The following is a 16,680-nucleotide window of genomic DNA, read 5'->3' as shown; positions in this document are numbered from 1 at the left end:
GTCTTTCCTCGGATAAGAAGATATCATAATCGTGATTGATTTGTCAATCGAATCAGAATCCTTATTTCCAATTGACAACCCTCTCTAAGCGATCGCTTAGCATTTGATCAAAGACGATGCTTCTACTCATACAATCATAGAGTATCAGCCTGCTTGATTTAAGGTCATAGGGTCAATCAACCTAATCATCAGAAACCGTAATTACAAAATATTTCTAACAGATACCACCATTTACAAAATAAGGATTTGACTCTGATCTCTGATCAACAGAACAGTAGTATCTCTCTCCTATTCCCCAAATAAACTTTAATCTCATACTACCATCCTTATAAACAAGAGAATACATCGATATCAGGAGCAAGGGACTCTCTCTGTGGGGAAAAAGCGAAAGACTATGCATGACGCCAGAGATTATAAACTACAGAATAGGTGAATGAATGATACAGGGCTACACACAGCACAACTAGATAGATTTAATATAATAATCAATGGAGTCATAGCAACAGGGATTTTAACTATAATTGTTTAAAATTAAAAAAAATGATATACTATTTAATATGTTTAGAATTTAAAAAAAATAATAATAATATTCTTCATCTTCAATCTTTATTAATAATTTGATAATATCACACTATCAATTTTGGAAAGAAAAAAGCTTCAAAATTCCATAAGAAGCCAAGTTTTTTAGAAAGGTGAAAGAGAGAGAGACACGTAGGTTAAGAGATAGAAAGGTAGGAGGTGGAAAAGCTCAGGAAAAAAGCAAGGAAGCAAAAAAAAGATGAAGAGCGCAATTAATAACCAAATAAAGCTCTCTTGTCAAATCACAACATTAGGTGCTCTGAGGATCTGACTCTGACTCTGATCTCTGATCAACAGAACAGTAGTCTAGCATCTCTCTTATTCCCCAAATAAAGAAACACAAATAGCGCAACTAAACTTCAATCTTATTAAGAAATTTTTCAAATTCATTTATTTATTTATTTTCTTCTCTTTAAACTAATCACACACTAAACTTAAACAACTATTAATTAACCTTCTCTTATATACATGCATGTTTTTAAAAGCAGAGGCAAAAAGTAATAATACTGAGTGAACCGAAACAGAGCTTCTAAGATTCATTCAGTTATATATAAGAAACTTAACACTACAAACAAAAGTAATAATACAGACAGATACAATGAATGAACCATCATAGAGCACAAACAAATATACATACATGACACGTACAGTATTAATAATGAGGATTTAAGAAAAAATAAAGATATGGTATAGTATGGAGGGGAAGTTACCTTATCCTCATCATTCAGCAGCAAGTAAAGGAAGATTATTGAGAAGAATCTCAACTCAAGAGGCTCAGTGTCGGGTGCCATCAAGAGGAGAAATGCCTCTGTTCAGTGTCTTTTTTGAGCTGAGCTACAAATACAAATAAAAATACATTTTTTATGGTCGCTGAAACAAAAGGAAAAAAAGAAAAAAACGCAATAACACACTTAAAATAAATGGTAGAACCAACGAAATGAAATAAAAGCAGGCGAAAGAAAGTTCTTTTCCTGTGAGTTGAGGAGCTGCTTGTAGTTGGTAGCTTATCTTGTTGAACAAGATCTTCAACAGTATTGTTATTGTGAGTTGAGCTGAGCTTGATTGAAGAGAAGCGAAGGGGGCTAGGCTTAGGGTTTTTCTTTGGTGGAGAAGAGAGAGAGAGAGAAGAAAGAGAGGAATGAGTGAGTGTTATTAAATTAAATCCCGCCCAATTTTAGATGAAAAATCTTTGAAAATTGTAAATTTGTGATCTGAGATGAGACTGCATCTGCATGTTTCGGATTATGCATTGAGAGGTGAGAGAGACTGGGAGCAATGGTTGGTTATTTTGATCAGTTTTGTTTTGGCCTAATCCAATCCATCTTTAATTAATTATAATAAAACTTTAAATTAGAATATTTGCGCTGAAATCAAATTATTATAGATTACCTGCTAAAAAGCGCGCGCGTGGTAAAGTGTCCAAAGCACGCGCGCGAAATTGACACAGTGTATCTGAGAGAATGCTATGTTTCGGAAGTGAAGTGGACACATTACATTGATTTGCATTGGAGAGGGCCACACTTGACTTGACAATGAGATACTACACTACACTACACTGAGTGAAAGCAATGCAATTGTTGGACTTGAGTCGGGTGTTATTTTCAGCAGCAACATCTTTGTTTTGTTTTGGGCCCCAATCCAATCCAAATATCCAATCCATCTTTGTTTTGTCACTTACATACATCGAGGTGGGAGAGATTTCTTAATTCTAAATAAATAAATGTTAATTAAAATGCTAATTAATATATCTGATTCTATATCCTATATTATACTACCGGAGAAGAGGGGGGATAAATTATTATTATTAACTACTCAATGAAAGAATTAAATTATAGAACAGTTATGTACAAAAAAAAAAAATTATAGAACAGTTTCGGACCTAAAAAAAATTATTTAGAAAGTATCTCATAGACTTTCTTTTACATAGAGGGCCTATAAACTTATAGGCCGACCTATTTTATATTATTTATTTTAAATTAAATAAATAAATTATTATTTTAATGGTTTTGAATAATAAAATTATATTATTTTAATTATTTTCTTTAATTATTGAACGTCTTGTAGGCTTAAATAGGCTAACAAGTCTATGTCAAGACTTTTGTTTTTTAAATATACGTCATGCTAAATTTATAATTTGGGCGTGCACAAGCTAACGAATCTGGCCATGCCTAAAGTATTTTACACGTGTCTGACCTATTTAAGCTAAAGCCTATCTCTACCCAGCCTATTTTCACCCCTACTTTTAAAAATGGTTTTTCGTTGTTGATTAAATGTGAGTACTATAAACATGCTTTTAACGTGGGTTAATTTACATAGGGGTGGCAATTTGGGTTGGCCCGCCCCGCCCCAGCACCAACCCGCCAAAAACGGGACGGGGCGGGTTAACCCGCCATTAAATATGGGTTGGAAAAATGAACTCATCCCGTTTTATGGTGGGTTGGCGGGTCAACCCACCAACCCGCCAATTAAAAAAATAAATAAAATTTAAAAATAAATTATATTTTATTAATTTTTATAATATTATTTTATTTTATTTCACACTTCTTTTAATTTTTCTCAATCTCAATATTAAATGTATACTAATATTTGTCAAAACATTCTTTAGGAACTCATTTGTCTCCATATAAAGATAACATTTGTCATAAATAAAATTGTTATTCTTTATTTTTTCTAAGAAGTACTAAGATAAAAAAAAAAAATTGGATATCACAAAAATTTAATGACAAATGAAATACTACTTAATTGTAAAAAATATATATATATTACCCGATGGGTCAACCCGTTTTGACCCACTTCTAGGCGGGGCGGGTTGAAGTGGGTTGGTGGGTTGAAAATCTCAACCCAACACATCCCGTTTTGGCGAGTTGACCCGCCGGGCAGTGGCGGAGCCACGTTGTGGCCTGCAGTTGCCTTGGCACTGGCTTATTTAGCCACGTTCATTTAGCTACATTTGAAAAGTAGCAAATTCTGTTCAAATTTTTTGAAAATTAGTCACGTTTTGGTCGTAGCCAAAGAACCGTAGCTATTTGGGCACTAGCTGAATTTTTTGGCACTTGCTAACATGTCATGTTGGCTCCGCCACTGCCGTCGGGCTCAACCCATATTGTCACCCCTAAATTTACATATAAAGTATAGTCATCAAAACAGGCTATCTCTTCCTGTTAGGCCCTAGCTCGCACGAGTTAAGGCAAAAAATCCTACAAATAAGAAAGCCTGCAATGAGCCAAAAAATTATATAATCCCACGAGATAGGGCCTATCCACGAGCCAAAATTTCATATAAGTCAATCATTTGTCATTAATTAAAATTATGACAGTAGCAAACAGGCATCACCAAAACTTTATCTGAAATTTCCATCCCTGATCCATTTACCGCTCCCAACTTCTACACTATATAATCAACTATAATGGAAAGAACAAAAAATCTTTACGTAATCCTCCAAGACAAGCAATCAATGAGATAAAATAAACCATGTTGTCATATAATTGAATGGAAATTAATTTCTCCAGAGAAACTATTCCCCTATTACAGACTCATAAAAATGTCTCATCCATTTTTTTTCTTTAATATAATGAGTCCCGTATATTTCATGGGTATGCAGAAGAGGAATAATTTCTTCTGCAACATGAGAAACTAGGAAAACTATTGCCACTTTGTTATTCCTCACTTTAACATAAATTCGTTACATTAATTATGCATTTGCTACTTTAGAGCAATAACCAACAAAATAGCTTTAGGCTTCTTTTCAATGGTATGAGATTCACCATTATTGCCTTTATTTTATTTAGCTGTTGATTTCATTAGCAATTTTTGTCTAGCTTCTTTCCTTTGTCATTATTTTCTATCATCCCACCATAGCAGAATGTGGTTGACCCAATTCGCAATTCAACATATAGCTACGAGTTATGAAAGTGCTTGATGAAGTTGAGGTGAAGGTAAAGGATGGGGACAGTGAATTCAGAAAATATCTTTGTCCTTTGCAGAATCTGCATCATCGAAATTCAAAACTTAGATAGAAATATAAACTATCCAAATGGAAAAATAAAAGGACGTTTGAAAAATAAACACCAAAAATGAGAAAGATCATGTGGCAGATAGTATGGGTGTTAACGGGCCGAGCCGAGCCGAGCTTTGATCTTAACGGGCCAAGCCTGTATTTAAACGTTTCAGACTGGCCTTAGCCTGTTACCTGTTACGAATATAATATTAGCATGTGGCCTGGTTCGTTTACAAAAAATAAAAGCTTGTCTCAAGCTTGTGGCCTGTTTATTTATTAAAAATAAAAACCTTACCTTCCAATTTGTAGCAGTATTTAGCCCATTAATCATGCACTGATATGTATTTTTTTGTAAGAAAATAATAGTTGTTTCTTTTATAATAAAAAAATATTAATATTAAAAAATCAAAATAACAACATCACCTTTACTTTATTTTACGTTGTTTTTCCTTAATTTTCTTCCACATACTAGATTTTTTACATTAAATTTTCTTCCACATTTCTTAATATTCTAGATTTTTTACACTAGATTTGAACCCCACCAATAAATTTTCTTCCACATGGCTTATAAAAATAGATGATGAACATGACTTCATTTACCTGTTGGTGGGACGATGACTTAGATCGGGGAGAAGAGATAGAGCAGAGACAGAAAACTGAGAAAAGGATGTTGAAATGATTAATATAAAAAATAAATAAATTTAATATATACGGGCCAGCCTCCAAGGCTTCAAGGCCGGGCTTGGCTATGGAAGCCTGATGCCTTTTAAATAAAAAGGCTTTTGCATGAGTATAAGTTTGGGCTTAATAATAAAAAATGACGAGCCGAGCCGAAACGGGCCGGGCCTAAGGCCCCTGATAGGCCCTTGGCCTTATTATCACCCCTAGCAGATAGCATAAGTCCCACCACACCTAATAATTTCAATCATTTTTACCTTTCAAGAATCAAGTACTGGATTCGAGATAATTTACACTTTCAATCTCAACCACTTTACCTTGAAGATCATCTCTAAAAATACACATGATAAAGCCCAAAAATGGTCAAATAGCCTACATTGTATACACAGCTAACCTCGTACACATGCATAATTAAAGTGAACTTTCTTCTTTTCCTTTTTTTCCTAAAATACAAGTATTGCTGAGTTTTGCATGCACACCTTCACGGTGCCTCATACTTCTTTCACGCATGTATTTAATCTTTCTTTGGCACAGCTCACATAACAAACTATTTGAACAGACATGCTAACTCAACAGACTCAATATTTCTATTGGGCTGTCACTTACTCCTATTACGCTTTCTAGTGTAAATCTTATCGAATTGGACTTTTTGAAGTTGAGCCTTATCACATTCACTCTAAAGTGAATTGAAATACATGCATGCCGTATAAAGTTCATTATGTTACTCAAGAAAGCAACCCTTTTGAGATCACTTTCAGGTACAGATTATTTTCTAAACTTAAACAATCAGAGGCTTAAATTGTACAAGCAAATCACCAAATTTTATGTTATGCCACAAAAGACAAGCGATAAATGATAATCATCTCTTATTTAAAATTACATCGAAAAAACAACTATATGCAGCAAGTTAGTATATATTTCGCGTAAAAAATAAATAGTACCTAAAATTAAATCACGAACGAAAAGGCGTAGGTAAATCGAACACGGAATTCAAAGAAATTAATCTATAATCAGGATGCTGAATTAACTAAACAAAAACGAGTTGAAAAGAGAACTTCAATTCTAAAGTACAGAAATGAACGTAATTAAGGTAGATATAACCTTGCATATAACCCCTGCTTCTTCTAACTAATTTTCAGACAACAGTGATACATGGTAAAATATCAACATTTAGCATGACAATTATGTTAACAAAAAATTTAGAATCATGTGTAGCAAAGACAATGTCAAAGTTGAACAACCTAATTGCGAGGAAATGGTTGAAGCTCGTACACTCATAGATGGCGGAGGTGTTACGATGTTGCTTTGCTAGAATTCTGGTGGTAGGAACTAGTGATACCCTTCAAACATGTGATTGAGAGAACCCATAAGGAATGGAGAAGAAAAAAATAGATTTGATCTGGGTTTTGTGGATTTTTTTAAATATAAATATCGATCCAAAAGGTCAACTTGCTTTACCCTAGGCCGCAACCTGTTATAACCCATATTCTATGTAGGGTGGTGGATTATGTGGGTTAAACTTTGTTATCCAACACACCGAAAATCATAGGCTAAAAAGGCTAAAGCAACGAATTATACTCATTTTGTCAACTATGTTAGATATAGATCACTAGGGTTCACCACTTCTTTTGTCGCTGCAGATGAATTTTTTTGTAGCAATTACATTTATATTAGAATCTGTTGGCGTATCCTGGCTTTATATAGTATTGTCATGAAGATTTTATTTTTATTTTTCCAAGCTCTGATACCACTTGTTGGACAAGTGGCCTCAAACTCAAGAGGGGGGTGAATTGAGTTTTAAAAATATTTCTATTAAAACGCCTTACTTTTCTTTTTCAAAGCCAATTTATTTAATTTAAATAATTTACAGCGTGTAGTGACTAAATAACAGAAAATAGATCAGGTAAATATTTGATGAGATATGAATTTAAATATGCTCAAATGATTAATCAATGCTTATGCAAGAGATAAGGGATAGAGAGATTTGCAAACTTGATATATCCTGGCTCGATCACTACCACTGTGACCTACGTCCAGACTGAAGTCGCTCGATCAAATCTTTCACTAACGGTCAAGCTTCACGGGTGCTTGACAAATCTTTACAAATTCCCAAGACTTCTGTCTCTTGGTAGACTAACAAGGGTTCACTCCCCTTTCCAAGACTTCTGTCTTTTGGTAGACTAACAAGGGTTCACTCCCCTTTCCAAGACTTCTGTCTCTTGGCAGACCAACACAAGGGTTCACTCCCCTTTTGATTCAAAAAGTAAGATGAAGGTGATAAAGAGTGGATATGTACTCTCAAAGTACAGATATTACAAATTGAAGAACTAGTAGGTGTATAGCCTAACAACAAAGATAAGCTCAAGTCTATGCAATGATCAAAATGAGTAATATGTGAGCAAAAGCAAGCTAGAATGAGTGATAAAGACTTGGTAAATGATCGATGACCGAATTGTGTGTATTTGAGATGTTAGGGGGGTTTATATAGGCACCCAATTCGAAAACTAGCCGTTTATAGCCGTTTAAAACAGTAGATATCCGTATATTCATCGAACACATATCCGAATATGTGATTGTAGCCGTTTATAGCCGTTTAAAATAGTAGATATCTGGATATTTATCGAACACATATCCGGATATGTGATTATAGCCGTTTATAGTCGTTTAAACAGTAGATATCCGGATATTCATCGCGCACGTATCCGGATATGTGATATCCGGATATTCAGTATCAGATATCCGGAGATTGATATCCGGATATTCTTGGTCAGATATCCGGATATTTCATGGCAGTGACCTTTTTACACATTTTCGAAAATTCCTTTCTTTCAATATGGTTTCTATGACTTGTAAAGCATATGATTGGTTATGGAAATTAACTAGAAAAGTATATTTTATATAAGTACTCTTTCCAAACCAATTTTGAACGATTTAAACCACTTGATTTGACTTTTCTTAACGGATGTATAAGGCCATGAATATGTAACTGTTATAATGCCATGATTCTCTTTTTTTTTGCTTAAGTCATTTGAAAAACCTTTAGATGCATGTTTGACTTGTTAGTTCAAGATTCATTTATGCATTTGATGATGTGTATGACTTGAGCTTATGCAATGCTATAATATTATACACCTTTACACATTTTCCTAAGTCCTAGATAAATATACCATTGAGATCTTGGACTTGACTTGATGCTTGGCTTGCATGTTTCTTGATTTGATTTCTTTTGGATGTTGCTTCACCTTCAAGCAATCTTCATTGACTTGTTTGTTATCATCAAAACTATGCTGACGTGGAATCATCAATAGTATCATCGTGGCAGCCACATCATCACTTTGATTCTTCAAACAAAAAGGTGGCACAATTATCGAACTGTGTGTAGGATTGAAAACTTATCTTATGCAATACATGAGAATAGTTTTTTCCTTTAATGTTTTTGGGATAGGATATTGTGACACATAAATAATGTTACGCACAATGTTACGACCACATCTTAACCGTTGATTTCTGCCAATCAACGGTCAAAAGACGTCATTTTGGGAATGAATGTAGATAACTTATCTATATTTACTATAAAAACATTGGGATAGGATATTGTGACACACAAATAATGTGACACACAATGTTACGACCATATCTTAACCGTTGATTTCCGCTAAACAACGGTTATCATTTTTTAAATCAAACTCATTAATTAATTATTAATTCGCAATAAATAATAACCGTTGATTGGCAGAAATCAACGGTTAAGATGTGGTCGTGACATTGTGCGTAACATTATTTATGTGTCACAATATCCTATCCCAAAAACATTAAAGGAAAAAACTATTCTCATGTATTGCATAAGATAAGTTTTCAATCCTACACACAGTTCGATAATTGTGCCACCTTTTTGTTTTCTTTTATTTTTATTTTTCAGATGGTGGAGCCCAGAAATTTATCTCTATAACATGAGATTAATAAAACCCAACATTAAAACCATGTATTTTAGAGTACAAGTTAAGAAATATTTATTAATTCGCAATAAATAATAACCGTTGATTGGCAGAAATCAACGGTTAAGATGTGGTCGTAACATTGTGCGTAACATTAGGCATTAAGGCCCTTCACATCTATATTCCTAAAACAGAAGCAAGACACTCAATTTAGGAAGTTTCTTGTCCTCCTAAAAGAACTTCACATCAATAATCCTTTTGTGGATGCATTAGAACAAATGCCTATTTATGTGAAGTTCGTGAAAGAAATCCTTTCAAGAAATGATTCTCTTATAAAGTTCTCCTTCCATTTTAACAACAGTCAAACATGGCTCCTATCTGCCTCCTCGCCGATCAAGTTTAGTCTTAGCCAATCTAAATCACTTTTGATGCAATTTCTGGCATAATTCGGATAGCTTTGTTACCGGATTCTCATTCGAAACATAAGGGTGTTCTTGGTAGGTTCAATTCTTGTTACCCTGAGTCAGGTGAAGTTGTGCTCAGAGAACCATTTATTGTTGAATATAAGTGGGAGAAGAAAGGATCTGGTGATTTGCTACTATTAGCATTTAGCACACCCTGTTCACCTTAAGCTTTTGTCTCACAGCGACAGTGATTTCACTGCTTTGGATGATTTTAAGTATAAAAGCATTGATGGGGAGCTTGTTGGTGTTGTCGGGGATTCATGAGCTTTGAAAATAGATCATGTTTCTATAACTTGGCACTCTACCAAGGGTGTCAAAGAAAAATCTCATGATGAAATCGTTTTAGTGCTTTTAAAGGATGTTGAGAGTCCAAACCTTGTCACTGTAGGGATCTCACCTGAATGTTTCCTACTTATAATTTCAGAGACAATTTAGTTTCTTAGGTCCTAAGGGGACGTTTAGTACAGGAGAAATTTTTATTTGTCCGGGAATCTCGATTTTCAAAAATATGATTTTTACATTCAGTTTATGATAATATCTGAAAATTTAAAATTTAAAAAAATTTAGTTTCCCGAGAATCCAAAAAAAGTCCGTGTACCAAACGACCCAAAGTGAAAATTGACAAACTTGAGAATAAAAATGCAACTGCAAATTAAACAATACATAAATCAACAAATTTATTGGCATATACCTTCTATATTTAATCATCTCAAGGAGATAGAGAGACCAGGCCAAAAATATAATATACTTTACAAACCCAAAAAAAATAAAATAATGAACAATATCTTTCACATGGTTAACATGGTAAAATTGATGTTCTAAAAAACTCTCTTTAGCTTTGAAGTCGAATATGTCTGACTTTGTATATTCAACATATATGGCAAAAACTCATTTCATGTGTCAACAGGACCTAGCAAGCACCAGTGAACACAGTCATTTATTGTCCTTACGGTGTCCATAGTTGTTGGGATGTCCATCAGGTCTAAGCAACATAATCTCAGTTGTATCTAGCATAAAAAATTCCAATCCCCTCTTTCTTGCTTCCTCTTGTGCTTCTTTAAATTCCCTCACTTGTGTCAGATATTTCTCAAGGACATACCCATCCAACTTCATTTCTTCCTTGGTAAATGGCTTTGTCCTCACACAATTCTCTCCTTTATTCCAGTCCCTCTTTTCAAGAGTGTGATGGAGAGAATGTCCCAAAAAATGTTACCCCTTTAAACCTTATAATATTTGTAATAGTTCTAAATGCAGTCCTGAATGCCTTCTTGTATCCATAGTAGTGAGCAAGGTCTGTGACATTCTCCATCCCACACTTGTTGCATCCAACAGGTTGATAATTTCATAGAATAATGAGTAAATACCCTTTTTGGTCCTCAGCAAATTTCACGATGCCTATTTTAGTCCCTAGCAAATAAAAAGGCCCATCGTGGTCTCTAAGAAATTCAAAATGGACTCATTTAGTTGAAATCGTGGTCCCTCGCAAATTCAAAAAAGATCCAAATTAGTCCCTAAAAGGACTAAAATTGGTCCATTTTGAATTTCTTAGGGACCACGATGGGCCTTTTTATTTGCTAGGGACTAAAGAGGGCATCGTGAAATTTGCTGAAGACCAAAAAGGGTATTTACTCTAGAATAATAAAGGTCTAGAGAACCAAAGTCCTGCTGAGATTATCACAATGTCAAAATTTTCAACTTGACTGGCCTAAGCTTCATCTACCTCATCTAGATACAGTTTCATGATGTTGTCGTAAGAATGACCACTGCTGTCAACATCACTTGCCCTCACAAAAAATGGAGACCATAGTGTTGCAAGGGTGAAACTGTAATCAACATAGAAATACCGTTTGAAATATGTCACATTTGATGAATATCTAGCAGAAATGTCCTCAGGTTTTGAGACCCGAAAGAGTAAACCACAAGCATGTAACAAAATTTTCTGTCATAACTAGATTAGCCAAGAATTAAGACAATGGGGTAGATTGAGTGATAATGAATAGATGGAATTATGGTAGAAATTTTTAGCTTCTATTCTCTTAAAAAAAACATAGAGGGCGAACCTTGGATCAGTGGCAAGGTTGTGTTGCATGTGATCAAAAGATTACGAGTTTGAGTTTAGGAAACAGTTTTTTTGTATAAGGGCAAGTTTGCGTACAATCGACCCTTATCGCTACCTTCACAAGTCGGTGAGCCTTGTATAACGATATTTTCCCTTTCTGTTATCTTAAAATAGCCAGGAAAAGAAAAAAAAACAAAGTGTGAATTAATCACTTACATGATTTAGGAGGCACAACAAAGATTGCATCTGGTTTCTTCCCACTGTGTCACCAACAAAGGCCATCTTCTTTCCTCTTACAAGCTTTAAGAAATAAGTTGCATCAAAGAGTGGAAGCTCACATTCATCTGGTTTCCACCTCCAATGAAGGTACTCTTAGTCAGGTCTCCCAAACTTCATGCAGTTTTGCTGATGTATTATCAAATTACAAGTTTCATTGTTGTAATAAGGCCCTTCAAGATAAGGAATCCATTTCCCAGAAAAGATGTCACATTATTTTGTTTCTGTGATGTTGTTCAAATTGCTGACAGCACATATCTCTGGAGTTGATTCATATGAGTTTCTTGTAAGATAAAGAGGAAGCATGATGATAAGATTTGCATAAACAACGGTCCATATGCATGCTTATGCACCTTTTTTTATACATGCTTGCTTATGCACATTTTTTAATATGTCTGTACAAGGACAACAATCTTTTGTTACTTCAGGCCAAATCATAAAAAACTAAGTCTGATATATAAAAGATGCTAAAAAGTTAAAAAGGAAACCCCCAAAAGAAAAAAAGTTGATGTTAAAAACCAGTTGAGGAAATCCAAGGGTATAAGTTCCTTTTGCAATCATTCCTAAGTACGATTTGCTAGTTCCTTTTGTGGAAGAGAGAAAACCAAAAACTGAAATAAAACCAGTTTATAATGAATTTGTATTATCATAGAATAATCAGTTGTAACAATTTTTCAAGACATCACCAAAAAATAGGTTTTCTCTCATCATGAAAAATGTCACGATTTTTCGAACGTGACTAGTGAATTGCATCAATTTACACGTTTTATTTCTATAAACACCGATTTAGATTCTCGCTTTCAAGGCAACAAAATTGGGAACATGGCCTTCTATTTCGATGATATATAAGAGTGTCTTTTTTAATAAAATTGGCCGATGTATCCAAAAAACAAAGGCAATAAATTAATCAAACTTAAAACACAATTTGGCTATTTGAAAATTTGTTTCCAACTTTATTTGTTGATTTGAAGTAGTTTGAATTTAGTTGTGAAACTTGTTTGGCGAAAAGCCATCGATATCTTTTCCAATTAGTTTTAATTGAAATAATGTACCTTTTTCATTAATTCACTCTGATATGTGGGGTCCCTTATCCATTCCTGGTTTCTCTGGGAGTCGTTGGTTTGTGGTCTTTATAGATGATTGCACTAGGATTGACATGGTTATATTTGATGAAAGCTAAGAGTGAAGTAATTATTATATTCCAAGGATTTCACAAAATTATCCAAACTCAGTTCAATGCCAAGATTCAAGTACTCCGCAGTGACAATGGTGGGGAGTACATGAATAGATATCTTTATGAATATTTCCACCGACATGGTCTTATTCATGAAACTTCTTGTGTTGAGACTTCACAACAGAACAACGTGGGTTAGTGAAAAAAAGGCATATTCTTGAAACTTCTAGGGCTCTCCTTTTCAACCATCATGTTCCATCTCGTTTCTGGGACGCTGCTGTGGTGACTGTCGTGCACCTACTCAATCGAATGCCTTTAAGAGTTATGGACTTCTCTACACCTTTGGAGGTTCTTTCGCGCTTCACTCCATTGCCATTAGTGTTAACTATCCCTCTTCGCGTCTGTGTTATGTAGCATTTGTGCATATTCCCATGACTCAACGCTCTAAATTAGATCCGTGTGCTCTTTAGTGCATTTTTGTAGGATATGGGGTCCATCAAAAAGGTTATCGCTGCTACAATCCTACTACACGACGTACCTATGTGACAACGGGTGTTACCTTCGTGGAAGGTGAAAGTTTCTTCACGCCTACCAATTCTACCTTTCAGGGGGAGACAACTGGTGAAAAGGTGAATTGGTGGGACAAGGTGTCTCTTAATAGCAGTGGTCCCACCATGGAAGCAATTCAAATTAATATAATAATGTTGTAGAGATTCCCAGACATATGGTTGATGACGTAAAGCCTAGTCTATCCACTGCAGTTGAAACATATTTTCACACAGGAAGAAGTTGATGATATACCTCCACAAGAAGAAGTAGGTATCATACAGCTCCCCTCTTCCCAAACACGTGACCAATTGTCCGAGGATATCCTTCAGGTGAGAAACCATCACTTACCTAACGATTCTAATGTACCTCTGAGTTATAAATTTCCTGACAGGATCAACAGGGGGAAGCCCCCTAATAGATATTATCCGGATGCTGAAGAGAGAAAAAATGAGATACCCTATTGCAAATTATGTGTGTACTGAGAAGCTGTCTGACTCCTTGATGAGTTTTGTTATGAATGTAGCTTCTATTCATGCTCCATGTGGGGTACACGAAGCAATGGAGGATCGAAAGTGGGTAAAGGCTATGGAAGAAGAAATGGAGGCCTTGCAGGAAAATAAAACATGGAGGCTAGTACCACTTCCTAATGGGAAGAAAACTGTGGGGTGCAAATGTGTCTTCTCTGTGAAATACAAACCATATGGGTCTATCGAAAGGTACAAGGCCAGGCTAGTAGCAAAAGGATATACTCAAACATATGGGATAGACTACCAAGAAATCTTCTCCCCAGTTGCAAAACTGAATACAATCTGAGTCTTGTTATCACTCGTTGCCAACATAGATTGGCCATCACAACAATTTGATGTGAAAAATGTCTTGTTATCACTCCCAGATTTAAACGTTGTTGTCCCCAGAAATGTACAAGACTCAATCCAGGAAACATTCAATTAACCCAACATAACAATCTATAGCAACTCTCAGACACAATATGCCATGCATGACTGACCCAATATCATAAATTCCCAACAATGTCATCAGCTTCTTAAAGATACAAGCCTACATTGATTACCCCTTATACAGATAAATAATGTTCACTCCCACTCAATGTTTAAGGGTATCATGATCTCTCAATAAATCACAGCTATAACACTACCATAGGCTTGATCATATTCTCCAAAATTCTTAAAAATGAAGAATCAAATACATGCAGCAATTGATAAAAAGGACTTCACAGGTTGTAACTTGGCAGGGTTAAAGGGTAGGAATATATGGATGGTAGCTCAAATAACAATGAGATTGAAAAACTGATATTATTTTACTTTAACACATTCAACTCAATGGTTTTGCTCCACTAACATTCTCACAGAATTTTGAGAATTAATTCCTTTAAGCCACCTTTTATGCACATTCATTCTTTTCCTTTTTCTTGCTTTTTCCTTTTTTTTCTCCCTTTGTTTTAAGGGCACAGATGAAATTTACATCTGCTAATTACTTGACCTTTGTGGAGCTTACCTCAATTTCTTTGTTTTATTTTCAACACATCAGTAATTCAATCTCAATCAAGGTAAGTCACATGAATAACTCTATTTCGAAGCCATTTCTCATCTCGAGCAAGAACCTTAGAAGGTCCAACAACGAACTTCAAATCCTTGTTAACATCTATGTCATCAGGTTGTACAATGTGTGAATCATCGGATATATATCTGCGGAGCTGACTAACATGGAAGACGTCATGTAGATTCGCTAAGTTGGGAGGTAAAGCAAGTTGATACGCCACCGGTCCGACCCTCTTGATTATCTGGTAGGGCCCAATGAACTGTGGACTCAACTTCCTCACTCCCAAGGCACGTCCAACACATGTAGTGGGGGATAATCGAATGAATACATGATCCCCTTAAAAAAACTCGAGGGGTCTGTGCTTGGCATCGTAGTAACTCTTCTGACGGCTTTGGGCTTTCTTCAGCCTATCTCTAATCATCTCAATCTGCTCTGCGGTCTCTTGGACCAAGTTTGGCCCCATTCACTGTCTCTCTCCAATCTCCGTCCAACAAGTAGGTGTTCTACACCTATGGCCGTACAAGGCCTCATAAGGGGCAATGCCCAAACAGGCATGATAACTGTTATTGTAGGAGAACTCAACCAGTGGCAGGTACTTGTCCCAAGCATTACCCTGCTCTAACACACACGCTCTCAACATGTCCTCTAATGTCTGAATGGTCCTCTCTGTCTGACCATCTGTTTGCGGGTGATATGCAGTACTCAATCTCAATTGAGTACCAAAGGCCTCATGCAACGCTTCCCAGAAGCGTGAAGTAAACTTCAGATCTCGATCACTGACTATGCTTTCGGGATGCCATGAAGCTTCACAATCTCTCTGATATATAGTTTGGCTAGCTACTCTGTGGAGAAAGTCGTCTTGACTAGAATGAAATGGGCGGATTTAGTCAAACTATCAACCACAACCCATATTGAATCAAATCCAGCTTGGCTTCTCGATAAGCCCACAACAAAGTCCATGGATATACTCGTCCACTTCCACTCCAGAATATCTAATGGCTGTAACAAACCAGAAGGCTTCTGATGCTCAATTTTTACCTTCTGACAACTAAAACACTTATTCACAAACTGAGCTGTCTTTCTTCATCCCAGACCACCCAAAAATTCCGTTTTAAATCTTGATACATCTTGGTTGCACTAGGTGAATGGTGTACATACCCATATGGCCCTCTGTTAGCACTTTTTCCACCATTAGCCCCTTTGGAACAATTAACCGATCTTTGTAGTATTTCACATTAGAAGCATCAGTGAACACAAAATCTTGCTCTTTCATCATCTGGATCCCTTCATCAAGCACTTGGGTCGCTTTAACTCTCTCCATTAATGAATTTCGGAGTTCAACTGTAGTCATGAAATATGAAGTCTCGAGTGGTGTAACTGAAATTCTCAAATCCCTGAACTCTTCAATCAAG

General features: G+C 35.6%; 1 pseudogene; it reads right to left on the bottom strand.

Moving 5' to 3' along the window:
- Positions 1 to 11,283: 11,283 nt before the first annotated feature.
- LOC133314951 (protein trichome birefringence-like 21) lies at positions 11,284 to 12,201 on the bottom strand (annotated as a pseudogene).
- Positions 12,202 to 16,680: the final 4,479 nt, after the last annotated feature.

Source organism: Gastrolobium bilobum, unplaced genomic scaffold, assembly GCF_033153095.1.
Source record: "Gastrolobium bilobum isolate Gb01-03AN ecotype WA unplaced genomic scaffold, APGP_CSIRO_Gbil_v1 utg32407, whole genome shotgun sequence".
Lineage (NCBI taxonomy): Eukaryota > Viridiplantae > Streptophyta > Magnoliopsida > Fabales > Fabaceae > Gastrolobium > Gastrolobium bilobum.
This window is presented reverse-complemented; position numbering and strand designations above follow the sequence as displayed.